Source organism: Protopterus annectens, chromosome 8.part0, assembly GCF_019279795.1.
Source record: "Protopterus annectens isolate FY-2018-M chromosome 8.part0, PAN1.0, whole genome shotgun sequence".
Classification (NCBI taxonomy): domain Eukaryota; kingdom Metazoa; phylum Chordata; order Ceratodontiformes; family Protopteridae; genus Protopterus; species Protopterus annectens.
In genome coordinates, this window is record NC_056741.1 from 937661507 (window position 1) to 937674737 (window position 13231).

A 13231-nucleotide genomic window follows, 5' to 3' on the forward strand; every position below is an offset into this window, starting at 1 on the left:
AGAGGCCACAAAAGTTCCTCACCAAAAGGATAAAGGGTCTCAAACATCTGTCCTATGCTGCCCGACTGAAAGAACTCCAGCTCTATTCAGTCACTTACGCTGCTCAGAGGTGACCTTTGCCTAACAAACCACAGATTACATATTGATCAAAACAGGCTTCACCTCCAAAAATCTAGAGTGTCACACCTTGAAGAAATGCAGTTTGATTCTTATAACAGTCTTAGAGCCATTAGTGATTGTTCCAAAGACTCCTATTTTGCTGCATAAAATCGGTATATACTAGGTTAAAGACCAATAGGGCCTTCAGTTAGCAGTGCAACTCAAATGTGTCCCGACATTCAAATAGGGAGTGATGGTTGGTTATGACATAATTTACTCAGTGTCACTGTCCATCAGAGGCATAGCAAAATAATGGGTATGAATTTTCAATGCTTCCAATGGTCAAGATTACACTTTACTTAGGATTAGGGATGGACTTACATTGATGATACATATTCAGAGAGAATGGGAATTTTTCTGACATACATATCTGTTTCTCCAACATGTCTTATTATTGTGGCAAAAAAGAAAAATTTAGATTTTATCTAGTAGCTCTCTTTGTTTTTGTTTTTGCAGAATGTTTTATGTCATGCAAGCAGGTTTTACACTGTAACATTCTCAGATATTACAAAAATAACACAAACATACTTATAAAAAACATTATATTAAAGCTTATTATAAATAAATTAATTATAGTTTTTTCTTCAATTTAATAAGTATAGGAGGGAATGAAGCCTTGATAATAGACTAATAGAATATTCTTGATTATAAGCCTGTTTTTTTTTCATATGCAAATGAAATATAGGTTACAGATAGCCTAGTATGAATTGCCCAATGACAATAAAAGTTGAAATGTGGATAAAGCACTGACCACTGAGCATAGTAGCACCCTTTATATTTAATTTCTCAGTATTTAGTACCAGTGACTTGTACAGCCTATATGATGCTGTATCAGAATAAATAATGTTAGAGAATGGTCAAAATGTACATTAAAAACCCCTAACACAGAAAATGAATTTTTCCATCATTGTGTTAATGTATAGGTGGAATCCAGATGGAAAATGAGTCTGCAGCTTCACAACAACACATTAAGCTGCAATGAAGTTCAGACAACTAAAAATTAAACAGGTACCATTTTTTTACCCACATTAAGCATCACTTTGCTGTTTCAGGAGTTTAAAATTAAAATAAAGAATAAATGAAATAAAGAAAAGTGTGTGCGTTTCTGTGTGCATGCATGCATAAGAGTGCAAGAAGGCTAACAGAGAGACGGGCAAGAATCAACACATTAATTCATTAAATGTTAAGATCTGAGAAACTCTTAATGTCTGACATTAAAAAAGTGGACAGTGTGAAGCAGCAAACCACGCTGGGGTGGGGGGAAGGGGAAGAGCTGACAATGTGTTGGGCAGTGGGGGAATAACAGGAGCTATGAAACTCTTTGTGTCTGGCATTATAGACCAACTTTAATCCTCAGTGATTTAACAAAAAAGTCAATGGGCAGTATGAAGCAGTGAAACCATGGAAAGCAAAGGGGGGAGGGGGTAAAGAGTTGCAATGCCTTGTATTTTTTTTTGTTCATTTGCTCACACGAAGACATCTCAGGATGTGTCCCCACAATAAAGTGGCTGCTAAATGCTGTGTGTGTGTGTATGTGTGTGTTGCCATCTATGTGTAATGGGTGCAAGTCTGTCAGTGTTTTTGAATGTGTGTGATGTGTGATGTGTGTGTGTGTGTGTGTGTGCGTGCGTGCGTGCGTGCGTGTGTGTGTGTGTGTGTGTGTGTGTGTGTGTGTGTGTGTTTCTATGTATATTTGCGTGACGCATGTCTTTGCTTGTGAGTGTGTATAGACATCAAATACTTATATAACATATTTTGGATGTAAAATACTTTCTCCAACAATAGTTACATATACTAAAGCAGGTTTAAATATTTGGCAGAGAAATTATTTTACATAAAAATATATATATATATATATATATATATATATATATATATATATATATATACACACACACACATACACACACACACATATAGATAGATAGATAGATAGATAGATAGATAGATAGATAGATAGATAGATATAGATAGATATAGATATAGATAGATATAGCAATAAAAAAATCAAATTAACAGCTAGCACATTCTGTAAGTGCAATAATGCCTTCCAGGGGTATGTGTTATTGTGCAAATAACACTCTTTCAGTGTGTAGAGGCTCTCTACAAGTTGCATCGGGCGTCATAACACCAAAGATGTTTACACAATAGCACACACCTGTCAGGCATTATTGCTTCCTTAATTTTCCTTTTGTCTTATGATATCAATCACACAAATTGCTATTATATCAATCATTCTAAAAATAGGATTTGTTTTGATGTTTGAACTTAACACTTAAAAAGGATGTGTAACTTAAAAAAGACTTGGCAACATGATTTTATGGACAGTGTTTGGAAACATGCCTATTTTAATGTATCCATCCTATCAGATGAAATTGTTTTTACATGTAACATACAAGTGCTTTGGTCTAAGTAGGGGAAATTTAATGTTTGCTTGTTTCTTTTAATCCCACAACCAATATTAAAGATATTTTGAGTAGGGATGAGAATAAGGTTCCCATATTTTTGCACACGCACCTTATGCTGAGGAATCTGTACACTTTCAAATTGATTATGGTAATTGTACATACTTTATACATGTTGTTTGTGGTATACTACACACACTTGTCCTGCTGAACGACACCATTATTTGTTTTATTTGCAGTCCATCTTATGCTGCATATTTAGAAAAATTTGGGAAAGTTTTGCTTTTCATGCTGTTACCTATTAAAGGTCAATATTTATGAGGCAGTATGTAATGTAAGGGAACCCTTAAAATTTGATAAAAAAATCTTCTGCACCACATGTAATTTCCACAATCCCAGCTCCCTAAATGTAATATTCATGAATGCATTTATGTTTGCTGTACTGCAAGATTATAGACAGTAGGTATGTAAGAACTTTTTTCACACTTGAAGGGTGACTCTCATTTTCCACAGCATAGAAGGAAACAACTGAAAATGAGCTAACTACATTACAGATTATGTAGATAAACTAGAAGGAATTCATCATTTCATTCAGTTTTATGTTTGTATATAGCAGTAAGATGGCAATTTTGTTTCATGTCCTGTTTTTCCTTGGAGCTCATGTGTGTTTGTTTCAGTGTGTGTGTGTGTGTGTGTGTGTGTGTGTGTGTGTGTGTGTGTGTGTGTGTGTGTGTGTGTGTGTGTGTGTCTGTGCGTGTGTGTGTACTTCCCTCACTTTTAATATTTATTAGTTTTTTTAACTATTCAATATGTTTCACCTTACAGCCATAACTGACTTTTCTTGGGCTTCTCTACTGAACATTGCCATTGTTGGCTTTCATCCTTCGTTTTGTTTTCCTTTTATATTGTAACAACAGAGTAGTGGCAACAATGATGCAGACACATCATAGCTGGTCAGAATTTTACAAGGTTTCTGTTTTGAGAACGAGGGACTGGAAGGTATTTGGGATTTCAAGGGATATATATGTTATTATCCATGCACTGAGGTTTACATGAACACATACATTTAATGAGTGCATTAAAAGTAAAGAGATCAAAGCATTGCCATTATATCATATGTTATATTTTGCAAACATAGATACAGATATAGAAAGAGAGAGAGATAGACATGTACAGTTGAAATGTTTAATGGAGAGTTGAGGTAACAAATTTAATTGTGTTTAATTATTGCTGGGTAATAAGTTATGGAGAGTATCTATCATTAGTTCTTTCAAGTTGATGAAATCTGATAATGAAAGTGCTTATTCCATGTGCTCTGCATATACCTGAATAAAGTTCCAGTCTCCCTGCTTGCACTGGTTTCTCTTTGTAAATATATATATATATATATCTATATATATATATATATATATATATATATATATATATATATAGATATATATATATATTTTTTTTCATTTTGTTGTCACAGCACACTTGAGGAATTTTGTATTTTAAATAGTAACATTGGCAAAGCGGGTCGTCTCTCATCTGGACTGCCCATGACTTGGCAAAGTCTGATTATTGTAGTTTGTATGTTTTCCAGCCCTACCATGTATTTCCCGTGGTGGTTTTACAAGGCTGTGTCTTTGTCGTCTGCCCCTTATGATTATCTGATTTCCAAAGTCCCTCCCCTCTTTCATTGCTATTGGCTGCTGGATATGCTATTAAAGTACTCTTCCTACCCGCTGTTTTTCATACATCTATGATACTAAGTGCCCACCTAGCAAACCAGTATGGCTCTTGAGTAAACCTTCTTTACTACATGTTGTTTCATTCCAGTTTTCCCAGATCTCAGCAAAGTGTGGCATCCTATCCTGTGTTCCTGATGTACTTGACTTGTTTCTAGTGCCATCCAGTCAAAGCTAAGTACTTTTGATTCCTAAATCACACTTACTTCGTTTATTTTGAGTGAATGCTACTGTTTCCTACTTTTATTTGTACACTTGAATGTATTTTTGTAAAATAATTGCTCTTCCTTTCACTGTTACTACCTTAAGACTGTCTTGAAATTGCCTTCAGCATGGTATTTCCAGATAGTTGTTTAAATGGTTTCTGGTAGCATTGTACCCATGGGCCTCCTCTACTGTGTTTTTACATTAGGAGGACTGGGTTTCTTTATCTTGTTGCAGAAGATATTTGCCTAGATTATTTGTGATGGCAAACACATGAAACAGCTCATAGTGTAGTCATTTCTGAGCCTGTCAGCTCATTAGTTAGCTTTCTGTTTTTTTCTGTGCTGCTACAAATTTGGCACAGTTAGCAGTGCCTTCTACAGAAGTACATACCTATAAAGCAAATTTTCTATATAGAGCAATCCATAAAACTGTAGCCTGTAAAGCAGTACAAATACCATACATGGTGATAGCTTTAGAACAGCTTGATGGGCATCAAGTTGCAATATATATATAGATTTAGTAGAATTCCTTACTGTGTAAACATCAAAATTAGTAGAATTTAGTAATGCTTACTGTAATCTGCCCTAAAAAGCACCCCTATTAGTCTACACCAACAAAGCAACCTTAATAACTTAATACACTACCCCCTTGTACTTCACCAGCCAAAGCACTGGACAAAATGGATACACAATTTCCAAGTTCTCTGTTGGAAGCTTGGTGGACATGGGTATCAATTGATAATGCAGTATAATGGCACCGGAGGATAAACTCACATACAAGTGCACATCAGGTTGTGAAAACCATGCACACAACACCCATCTCACATTGCACACAACACACACTTAAACATAAAAGCAATCTTCCTAAACAACAAACATCACCTAGAACACCCATTGGCAAAGCTATGTCTCAGCAAGCCCAAAAAAACTCAGACAAAGCAACACCTAAAACCATACGCATACCGTTACACACAATGGAGCCTCAAACATTAAACTCCTAAGGCAAGCTAACACACTTCCCAGGACTCTCCATTGTAAGACATACTGATGCCCCTCTAAAAAGGCTAAACAAGGAGATGTTAATAGTTAGTTGCTTATATGGAGCCAGTATCTATCAGATAATGCACACCCAAGTCATTACATCACAGGTATAAGTATAATTCTGTCATAGTCCTTGTAAGTGTGAATGACCTGAGACATACCTCCCTGGACTATATGAGGAGAGACATTATTTGGCTCTCAGACTGTTTGTCTCAAACTGGTATGATCCCAGCAGTGAGTAGCATATTACCATCACTAAGAAATATAATATGGGCAAAAGATGACTAACTTTAACAACTGACTGCTTCTGCTGCTATACTAAGGAGATTGAATATTTGTCAGCTTGGGAGGACATGTTTAACATACCACATTGCTTTGCCAAGGATAATCTGAACCTGTCCTCTAGGCTTTTGAATACTGGCTAAAATGTTATCCTCCCTCATAGTGCACTTTATAGGGATTGCCAAATTGACAGACCTACTGACATAGCAAAACCAACTCAACTGAACCTCAATATGTTACTGTTCAATGCCATGAGTGTAAATAAACAAAATATGCTACCTTCAAGCCTTCCTCACACTTAAGAATATACACATCTGTTCAGTTACTGAGACATGGTTTAAAGTGACAGAGAGTACCACAGCAGTGCAAGGTTTCATTGCCTTCAACAATTTTAGGCCAGTAGCTGCACACACAATGGCTAAAGGTAGAGGTGTCCCGATATGCATCAATAGCAAGCATATCTCTAGGGTGGTCAAAAAGGGTGATGTGCCAGAATTCCTGCATATGCAGATCACCACAGACAAAATTCTGTACTATATCCTAGCTAGCTATAGGTCACCCTCCATGTCCTGCAAAGCTCACAATGCAGACTTAGACCTGCTGCAGACACTATCATCTAACCTAATTCCCTATGCATGGGAGACTTTAATTACCCCTCTCTCTAGGCTGGGAGTCCTACACGGCTTTAAATCTATAGGCACAGAGATTCCTGGAATTCATAAATACAAACACCCTTAACCAAACAGTGAATACACCCACTACAGCCTCCAACATACTGGACTTTGTACTCACAAGTAAGGGAGACTGCTCCATCTCCTCTATTGCCTTGTCCTCCCTTGTAAAGTCCGGCCATGAAGCTGTCTCCTTCTAAATCAAAATCAACTCTGTAACCCTGGTAAAACCAGTAACAGTTAGGAAATATTCTGAGGCAAACTACCTTTTATTAAGTGATGGTTTGTCAAAATCCAATGTCCCTCCAAACACCAAGAGCACAGCAGCTTATGTTGCTCTCAGAAACTCTGTACAACCATGTCAATGGCTGCATAGAGGCTTTTGTATCTATGAGAAGTAATCTCAGAACTAGCCCCAGAAACAAACTGTTGGCATCTCAAATTAAACAGGATATAAAAAAAGGAAAACAATATGGTAAAATTCAGGAAGGGTAATACTTGGAATGATAAAAGCTCTTTTATCAAACTAAATAGGCAACTAATAGGGCTAATTAGGTCAAACCAAGCCAGCTTTGAGGTTAAGATAGCCTCCCTTATGAAAGATAACCCTAAAGCCTTCTTCAGCTATGTCAGAAATCTCAAGCACAGCACACATTAATGTGTTGAATTGGTGGTTAACGGTACCACATTCACCCAGTGTGGTGATATAGAGAACCTGTTGGTGGACAAATTCAGTTCCAGCATTACTCCCCTCTCACCTCATCCCTCCCTCAAGAAATACCCTCAAACATAACCCTTCCAACTATAATATGTACTGGCTGCATTAACGAAAGCTAAGAACACAGCCTCAGTGGGCTTTGAAAACATCCCAGGATGCCTCTTGAACAGTCCGAAATATGACTTATCAAGACACCTGGAGATACTGTTTAACTATAGTCTTAAAAGAGGTTTTCTGCTGCAAGAATGCAAGACTGCACCAGCCATCCCCTTCATAAGGGAGGACCTTTAAAAGATCCTGAAAACTACATACCCATTAGTCTGACTAGTCTTATTTGCAAAACCATGGAATGAATTATCATGTTAATTATTAACAAGAACATAGGAGGACTCTAGACACTGGACCCATCCAAGTTTGGCTCTGTCAAAAGGAAGGTCCTGCTTACTGAACTGGATGGGCTTCTTTTAAAAGACAGAAAAGTAATGAATAAGGAGAAAGAGGTGCTTACTGCCTGCCTAGATCTGGCTAAATCATTTGATACATTACCTCATTTGGACATTGTTAACAAACTTATAGAATTAGACATAAACCCATTTATAACGTGAATAGCTGGCTGAATCACAGATAGGAGTCAAGAGGTTAGGATTGGTGAGGTCACCTCCACAAAGAGTCCAGCCACCAGTGGACTCCCTCAAGGCTCTGTGCTAGGCCTGCTCCTCTTTGATATCTCCTTCTCGGAGGTCAAAGCCAATGCCAAAGGCCTCTGGCTGGCCAGGTTTGCAAACTGGGAGCAGTCATTTAATCACTCAAGATGAGAACACACTTCAGGAAAATTTAACACAGACCAAAGTTTAGTGCCAAAGACATAGCTTAAAACTCAATGCCAAGAAATTAATTTATTTAGTAGCTTTTAGGAAGTCTGTCTCCTTAAATGCAATGAATTTTTTCTTGGTTTTATCATTTAGTAAACTGTAACATTTTTTTCTTTCCATTACGGTAGCTTTTATTTATTTATTTATGTATTTAGTTATCTATTTATTTATTTATTTTTGCTTTTTGTTTTTACACGCTATCCAGCAAAACAAAGTATAGATCCTGGCAATAGCAAATAATCAGAAATGACACACTCTAGTTCCGAGAATGAGAACACCACAGACTTAAATTCCAAAATGTGGCTTACTGAATTTTTGCAAATGTTTGGAATGTTTAAAGGGATGTAGCAAATTATGGGCTACTATGGTTATAGAAATGGATATTTTGCTTAAAACATCATAACAAGGTTCCATAGACAACAGGAGAGGTGATAATACTTAAAAGCATATGCTTAGTGATTTAAAAAGGAACATTTAGTGAGAGTAAACAAATAGGCCAGGAAAGCACACAAAGGTGCAGTCAGGCATTAATAGTATGGCTAGTAACATCAAGGTTAAACCATTGAGTAAAAGATCACTTTGTAGTCAGAGTGAGGGTGGAGTCCTGCCATTCAAATCAGGAACAAAAGAACAGATCTAAGAAGTAAGGCCTGCATGAATAATGTTTGGGATTTAAAATCACACTGCTGTCAATAAAAATTTGGCAAATGAAGTTTCAGTCCCCCTACTGCAACTATCAGAGAATAATGTGACAGGGGTTCCGGCACACACCACTGCTATAATTTAATGTGAGATATATGGCTTATGCAGCCTAAATCTACAATATTGCACTTAGGTTTGAGGGAACATGGTCATGAGCCTTGAATCCCATGAGTGATTATCCTTAAGAGCTTATGGCATATATGCATTACTGCGTTGGAGTATGATCACTGCTTGTCATGTCATACCCAAATAAGTCTTACACTGCCCAACTATAGAAGAGAATTATAATCACCGATTCCAAGGGATTTCTACTGTCTTTGTGCAAAGTGCCTCCTAGTGCAAACCTGCCAACAGTAACTGATATCTCCATCTGAACTCATTTACATGCCAATATTCAGTTATGCAGGCTGGACAGGCTGGACAGCAACTACCTGTAGGTTTTGTTACAAAACTGAAGTTCAGCTTCTTTTTACTTCCAAATAATATATATGATTTCTTACTCATACAGCTATTGTTATTGTAACAAAACTACACAAATGAACTTCATATCGTACTGAATATGAAAGATTTTATGATGATTTTATGAAAACATTGGAATACTTACTATCTTAGAAAGTTAATAGCACACAAAGGACTTCTGCTGAGATAATTACAAATGGAACTGTGGAAGAGCACACAACAGTAGTCAGAAGGGTCTCTTATCCTTTCAATGACTACTCTGAAACTTTCATACCAAAATTCCACACAGTTAAAAAGATATAACACTGCAGAGCACTTAAGTAGTTAAAATGAACATTACATTAAAATGCACTACAAACTCTATATATATGACTCATAGCTGTTAAATATAAAATTCAAACTGCAAAAACAAAAATACAGTCACTCATTTAAAGTGCAATAAGGTACTTAGGAATATGGATAGTACAAATATCCCCCAATGTCTATAGACTGTAAGATAATCAGCTTTCACTCTTATACATCGCAAGAACCCTGGGTATGCAGAAATAAAAAACACCATGCACACCCTCTTGTGCCTTATTGCATGTATATTGCAATTTGAAGAAGACATGAAGAGACGATTACTTAAAGCTTTATTCAGTAAACCAACAAATCAAAATATTAGCTAATTTGGCTTTGCTGAGTCAAATAAAGCAAACAGTACCTCTGTTATTTTTCATAGCAGTGTTCAGTCCACACAGCCTCTGCAGAGTAGCGGTTGTCTTGAAAAAAAGGCAGCATGCCTCTGTTAACTCTGCTTACATCTGTAAGCAAGTACTGCCAGTGATTAGGCCTCACAGGCCTGAATGCGATCTCCCATTCAATCCTTTGACAGATTTCCTCCGTAGTGCTCTATCTTCCAGGTGAGGAACTAACTTCCTGCCAGCTGTTTTCAGGCAATCTCCTTATATACCATCTTGATTGTCAATTAAACCCTTGTTATCTATTTAAAAATTAAAGTGGAATATTCCCTCAGCCTTTAATGCAGTATACTCTCTGAATACACACAATACACACACTCACGATAACAATGTTACAAAATATGCACACACATACAGTGTGATTATATATAAATTCCAGCTTAAAATAATACTGTCAGAAAAGATTGCTAATGACATATGACATCACAATAAAAAATATAGCATACACATTAATATATAAAAGCTAAGACATGGAAGTAGCATTAAATATGAACTAAGTGTGACACGTATATGTACATACTGTATATAGTTATGGCATATAATTAGTTCTACATTATTTAAAATGTTATAATTAACAGCATGGTAATACTCTCATAAGAAATTGTTTTTGATTAGTATATATGCATATGGAAATACTTCATGAAAATAAAAGATTTTTATATTAATATACAATTATCTAATGGTGTTCTCTAATAACTAAAACAGAAAAAAGTTTTCAGTTCTTAGACATAGCATTTTTTCTTAACTTTAAGTATTCCTAATTATCACGTCATTATTTTCTTAAGATCGCATATAATTTTGGATAGCCCTATGCTCAATAGTAAGAACTCTCTGACTCCAAAATTTGGAACACTTTCTGACTCTTTAATTGTTAACCCAGTAATGGGTATCACATTACTTCTATGTTCCAGTGCAATATCAATGTACCAAGGAACCATAAAACCATGTTTTTTGTGGCTTTATAGTTCTTTACTTTTATGGTTCCTTGGTACATTTCCCTTTAAAAGAAAGTTTATTTTTATTGGTTGTCTTTGGAACAAGTTTTGTCATCATCCGTATTTCAGATTGGTTATTCTTGAACCATATAATTATGAGAAGGGACTGTAAATTGATTTGTTTTAATCCTTAAAACTAGATTCTGATGAAGTATTTTGATACAAGCGGATGAAGGTGCTTAATCTTTGTGTAATAAAGTACTTTCTTTGATACCCGTTGGTGCCATTATTTTTTCAGTTCTTAACGTTTTTTTTTTTCTGGATTTGTCTTACAGACACATCCTTGGTGATCTGTGTCTAGCCTTTTGAGCCTTAAATCTATTAGGCCTTATATTCCTTTGCAGAAGTAATGGTACCTGAAATACTTGGTTAAAAGAACCAAGCCTAAATCAGCAGAAAAATAAGATACACTGGCATGATACATTCATATCCTAGCATATCCCTCATCTGTGGAACAAACTTCCACTACATGTAAAGCATCACTTGACACCTTATAGGTAAATCTAGATAATTGGATGGGTAGCTACAAATTCTTCCCCAGTCTATCATGTCTCTCCATCTTCAAGGCATGAGGGAACTTTAGAATGTGCTTTTTTTTAGCTAGGCCTGTGATGGTCTGCAGACTGCTTGCCTAGTATTTTCCTATACTCTATATCTACATCTATATCTATATCTATATCTGTATCTGTATCTATATCTATACTATTTAGTTTTATTTTGAATTTGTTAACCTGAATTGCCAAATGTTGCACAAGAAGTTCTTATTAGCGGAGACCAGGAGAGAGAAGCTTCACATGACAAATAAAAAGAATAACAATATACCATACAAGCTTTACATGGCAAATAGCCATAATAGCATACAGTAAGAATATACAGGCTATGAACGTGAACAAAGCATAACATGCACATCCTTCTATATAAATTCACATCTTCACAGATGTGCAAAAATAAAAAAATGCATTTAAATTGTATTTTTTGTGTTGCATAAAACCATTTCTTTCACAGTTATGTCCACACTTTATCCTGATGATAAACATTGGCACATCCGTGATTGTCTTAGGTGTTGTTTAAAATCTGTTTTAAAAGTTTGCAGTTGTTTAGTTTACTTGGGGTGTGGGAAAGAGTTCCAAATTTTGGAGACATAGGAGGAGTAGAGTGCATCTCCTGCTGTATGTAGAGATTTATCTATGGCATGTAGAGATTTATCTTGAGACCATAGACTTCTGTTTTGGTTATCGAACTGCACCATACATTAAAGGGCTGGACATTTGTCAGGGTTGTATATTCAACTGTGGACTACTAGACTCTGTAAGTGCTGTGGGATGTGGGGGTAGTTCCTTCAAGTTTAGTAGTCTGCAGGCTTGGCTTTGCAATTTTGTTATAACAATGTTCAAGTTTTGTTCTCTGGAGTGGCAGCAGATTTGTGAAGATTTATGAGGCATTTAGTAATGTGGTGAGTAAGTAGGGTTCTGTAATTGTTTCTCTACCTTTATCTGTTGAGAAAGGTTTAGCTGTATACAACAGGCTAAGCTTTTGGTGTGACTTTTTAATAGTTATTTGGATATAGGGATCACATTTCATATGTCATTTATTGTGATTCCAAGAAGTTTAGAGTGTGGTTCAATTTCTGTTGTAGGGTGAGGAGATGTTAAAACTTTTCTTCACTTTGAGAATGTGATTTAGGCCCAGCAGCTTAGTTTTGTTTTGGGTTCAGTAGTTGTTGCAAGGTGTCAAGCCGGGTTTCAGTAGATATGAAGGATTCTTGGTTCAGTTTTTGTAGTCTGTACATGGAGGAGTGGAGCAGATTAATGAAGGCTCATCAGCATACTGAGTAAGAACAGCACATTTGGCTGCTGTGTGTAGATTATTTATGAATACGTTAAACAGGAGTGGTCCCAGTATGGATACCTCTGGCACACCAACTGTAACAGGTAGAAAGGAAGATTATGCAATTTGCCACTTGGCAGCTTGGTGTCTGACTGATAGGCAGCTATTAAACCAACAGCGAGAGGTAACAGAGAGACCTACAGAAGGCAGCACTTATAGTAGTAGGAAGCTGCATCAAAAGCTTTTGACAAGTCAAGAAATAGTGTACATTGCCAGAATTTCTGTTTTTATTGATGGTGTCATTAAAATGTAGCAAGTCTGTGGTGGTACTATAACTGGGTTGAAAGCCATGTTATGTTGAGAAAAGGAGATTATTTTTGCCGAGGTAGTTGTAAATGAATGTGTATGCATGTTTCAAGCATTT